The sequence below is a fragment of the Lactuca serriola genome, chromosome 7, assembly GCF_051521515.1.
Source record: "Lactuca serriola cultivar US96UC23 chromosome 7, Lser_US96UC23_V15, whole genome shotgun sequence".
NCBI classification, from domain to species: domain Eukaryota; kingdom Viridiplantae; phylum Streptophyta; class Magnoliopsida; order Asterales; family Asteraceae; genus Lactuca; species Lactuca serriola.
In genome coordinates this window covers 55571698-55576868 of record NC_136414.1, presented here as the reverse complement: position 1 = coordinate 55576868, position 5171 = coordinate 55571698, and positions in this window count along the sequence as shown.

The window sequence follows — 5171 nt, the reverse complement described above, 5'->3', positions numbered from 1 at the left end:
TTCGAAATTTACTGAAATGGTCTTATGGTAAATATAGGTGGTGGAGTTCGTGGCCGTGGTTCGAGAGTTTGAGTTTATCACTTCAATTCGATAGTTGAGAGGTGAGTTATCCTCACTATACTAAGGGGTCGAAGGCATCAACGCCGACCCATTGGATATGTTATCCTAGCAGTTGGTAGTATGTTGAGTATGAGTTAGTGCTGCATGCCAGTTTGGTGGATTTGTAGGACTACCTGTATTAGTATGTGATTATCTGTATGTGTATTAGTTATGTTATACGTCGACATATGATGTGGGTTGGGTTGTGGTTATACTGCTCCATGCGGTAGCCAACAAACCCTAGAGTATTCCAGATATGAGCTAAGGGCCGAGCGGGGCATGCCAGACTATACTGAGGACTCGGGAGCATTCCAGATACGAGCTGAGGGTCGGGTAGGGCATGTCAGACTCGTACTGTGGGCTCAAGAGCATTCCAGAAGCGAGCTGAGGTCCGGGTATGGCATACCAGACTCGTACTGTGGGCTCGGTGGCAATCCAGTTGTGAGATGTGGGCCCAAAAGGCAATCCAGACTCACATTGTGGGCCCAGAGGTAATCAAGTCTGTAAAAGTTGCGGACCCAGTACAAGGTGTTTATTTGTATATGTGTTATGTGAAGTGTATCGGTATTTTGGGGGAACTCACTAAGCTTTGGGCTTACGGTTTCCGTTTTTGTTTCAGGTACATTAGATGATCGCGGGAAGGCAAAGGCGAGATCATACAACTCCTCATGTTTATGACTTGTTTATGGGATACTATGATATTTTACTATTTTGAAAACAAGTTTTGTAATGATTAATGGTTTTGAAATGTTTTGAAAAAGTTTAAATTTGGCATGATTTTTATGAGTGTTACAAGTTGGTATCAGAGCTTTGGTTTAAGCGAATTGGAGGAACACTCGTGTGAATCCAGTCTCAAACTAAGGAAAATATTTTCAAAATGATTAAAAAAAAGTTTTCAAAATATCAAAGGAGGATGCAGGGTGTACGTTCAGCCGGAGCCAATAAGTAGACCCCAAAATACCATAAAGTTATTTGATATTATGATATGTTAGAACAACATGCTAGTACTAGGCTAGGGATCTTCAGGAATTGCATGATAGAATTGTCTGATTACATGATGCCTGATAGCCTAGGGTTTTCTTATATGAAATTGACATCATTACTATAGTTGCATGTGTATGCATCACAGCTGTACATAATTAAGATCTTATAGCCTGAGAATGTTTGGTTTGGCCTTATTTCATGTTCTTGTTTATTGAAGGGCTTACAGTAGGATCAGGTATTCGAAAGTCTATAGGGTCCATCGTTAAATATGGCTAGCATACATGAGTGCTTCAGGGTTGGTGGAAGTTTCATGGGTGGGTTGTGTGAGGTTGGTAGGTCAGTTATGAGATAGTTAGCTTTCCTCTAGGAGTGAGGAATGATTGACCACCATGCATATGTATATTGTTAGGGTGTTGTGATGATACTTGAGACACCTATGGGTAGGTGTGGAAGGTAGTATGGGTCGTACTACTAAAAGCACATGACCCATACGCGTAGCAAGGAAGTCACAACCCCTAGGGTTTAGTTGGGAGTTAGTTCCATGTTATTATGAGGATTATCTGATATCTTTCTGATATATTTCAGAATGGTGGTTACGAGACGCTTTGTGGTGGGATCCAGATTAGGATCAGTAGATGGCGGCCAAGAGGGGTAGGAAGCACTCGAGGTTGTGATATAGATGGGGGCAGATGAGCTAGGCGCCAGGATTCGAGAGATCATGCACGATGAGGTTGCCACTTTGTTCCGGGCACAACTGCGAGAGATGTTTGGGTCTACTAGGACTGCCATGGTCGAGTATTTCGACGAGCGATACAATTAGGTAGAAGATCGACCATCTAACTTCAAGCTTCGTAAAGAAAGAACTACATGGCTTCTTAAAATTGGAATAAGAAGAGAAATAGCAACAATCAAAATAGGAAAGATGACAGATTTGTGAAGGAGGAAGATGATTGATCACATTCCTATACATGACTTTCGAGATGGCTAAGCGAAGCTAATGGCGTTCGCGATATAAAAATGGTTCTGCAATTTAGAAGGCAGGGACAATATGGTCAATTTAGGTGTTTTTTTAAATAATAATGATTTTTAAATATAAAAAAGAAAAAACATCATAAATGGTCCCTGTGGTTTTCCAAAATCTGAAGTTTAGTCCTCGTGGTTTAAAAACATCATAGATGGTCCCTGTACTTTCAAAACTTTTGACGATTGGTCCTTATTGCTAACTATGTTAAGTTTTATCCGTTAACTGAAGGGCATTTTCGTCATTTTACTGCAGGGACTATTTATGATGTTTTCACTTATTTTAAAAAAAAATAATCAGGATTATGAACTGCGCAATGAGAGAGAGAGAGAAAGACCATTTAAATCTATGTAATGATAATTGGTATGCATACTGAACTATCAAATGAATATAAACCCTAAAATTAGATTCCAGCAACATAAACAAATGAAATTAAATTCAATCACTATAAAGGAGAGCAGAAATACGATTCAGAAAGATGATAAAGAGGCCTGATATTAGAACAAAATAAAAGAACTGATTGCTGAAATTCAAGTCAAATTAAAAGTAAAGACAACTCAAGTCCTCAAACATTGAAATCATTATAGCCTTTACCAAAACCCTAAAAGAGAAATCATAGATAATGTAAAACTGTAAACAACAAATTACCCATACAGAAACTGGAAAACAGTAACATAGATCAGTCCTTCCTTCCAGCTCCGCCACCATATCCACTACAACCAACGCCATATCCTCCTGTTATCTTTGTGGAAACCAAAGGAGTATCCTCCTTGAGAACAATCCCAGGAAGCTCACTCATACCCAAAAAAGCAAGCAATTCAATTGTTTCCTTATTGACCTCAACACGGTCAGTCTTAATGGCAAATTCATCGGGGACAAAGTCCATATGATGCTCTCTCTCTTCCTCCTGTAGCTTGAGTGATATGCCTCTCACTGGACCCTTCTATATACGCTTCATTAGATGAGTTGAGAATCCAACGATCTTGTTGCGGAGGCGCTTTAACGGAATGATGGAAACTTCTTCTTAGATCTTCTTGTTGGTGTGGAAATCAAAGGTCATTTTAGAGTAGCACCGCTCGATTACAATGAGAGAAGATTTCTTGACGATTTTGGTACAAACGCGACCCATGGTTCTCGGTGGAGAGGAGGCGGCGTCTGCTGCTTTTTCTCGGAGGGATAACGAGAAGGAGAGGTTAGGGTTTGTAAATGGGAATTAGGGTTTTTTAAACCTATCACCATAGATTTTTAACATCAATCGCAATCGGTTTTCCAAGCAAAATATACTCGATTATGAACTGTGCGACGAGAGAGAGAGAGAGAGAGAGAGAGAGAGAGAGAGAGAGAGAGAGAGAGACCTTTTTTATTTCATTTTTTCTTTTTTTTTAAACAAGTGAAAACATCATAAATGGTCCCTATGGTAGTGAAATGACAAAAGACCCTTTAGTTAATGGACAAACTTAACGGAGTTAGCAATAAGGACCAATCGTCAAAAGTTTTGAAAACAAAGGGACCATCTATGAGGTTTTTAAACCATAGGGACTAAACTTCAGATTTTGGGAAACCACAGGGACCATTTATGATGTTTTTTCTATAAAAATGCTAATTTTCTATTTCAGGCAGATATTTTGGGCAAATTTGATATTTGGAAGCTTAAGAAGGGTAAATATGATATTTTAAAATTAAGTCGCAGCAAATATAATATTTCAACGTTTAATAAGGGTATATACAAAATTCTTCATATTTTAAACTCCAAAACCTTTAAAGTTCAAAATTTTATATTTAGTTTACATAATTTGATAATACATTACACTTAAATTCCCTTTTTAGTTACACCTTTTATTTTAAATTTATACTATATAATAGACATAAATTTTGGTCTTGAATTGAAAAAAATCACAATATATTATTTGTTTCCCAGTTGCCTTTAATTTTTGGAAAATCTTTTATTTTTTATCCTTTCGCAACCAACAATATTGTGGTGTCGTGGCATGCTAAATAAGTTTGTCATATCATAATGAAGTTAAAATGTCATCATAATTAATGAAAAAAATAGTTAACAAATGCCATAAAAATCATAATTTTTATGCTCCAGTTTGCAATTAGAAAGAAAAAAACTCTAAAAACAAGATTCTAACCCGCTATTTTGTTCTTATGGGGATGCTAACCATTAAGTCGAAAATTTCTCTCTTAATAAGATAAATAGCTGTTAGGCGTGTCAGATCCAACAAATAATAGGGGTACGATATACTCCAAAATAATCCCACTATATTGCACTAAAAGGTAGTACAAGGCAAGTAGGGTCGATCCATAAAGACACGAGATAATTAGTCTATACCTCTTTGCGCAAGGTACTATGGTCACCAACAGTAATAAGGGGAGGGGGGGGGGGGGGTTAGAATGCAACGACTAAACAAACAAATTTAAAACACGAGTAGACAACTAAACGAATGAATTAGGTTCAGATTTTGTAAGGACTCCAACTCCATGTATGACAATTTAGCAATGTGACTCAAAGGTGACACAATATTCGTTCAATTCTATCTAAGTTGGTACTTGAAAGTGCTAATAAGCTCTAACACTTCCCATTCACCACATTAATTAACCAAAACAAGCTCTTTGATTAACCCTGACCTTATTAACCTAATCTAAACAAGCTCTTACAATTAGATTATAAGATTGCATGAAGCTTTATGTGAATGTTCCCAACAACACTCAATACTCCTCATAAGCTCGGGAGTGTAAAAGTGTATGAATAAGATTTACACTAAATTCATTCAATAGAGATCAATTTAATGCTTGTTACTTGTTCAATTTCACAAAACAATTACGGATTTTGTAAAAGAGATAACTTGAATGACCTAACCCTAATTCAAATGGCCAATAAGAATCACAATTAGAATCAAACATTCGATTGAAGCAAAATCAAATTCATTAGATAGAAATTAAGAACAAACATCATTTCATATGATTGAAGTCACTACCAAGAAGTCAAAACATGAAATTGGAGAAGTTAGGGTTCTAGCCACACATGGCTAGAACAAGATCACAAGTCTAAAAGATGAAATTA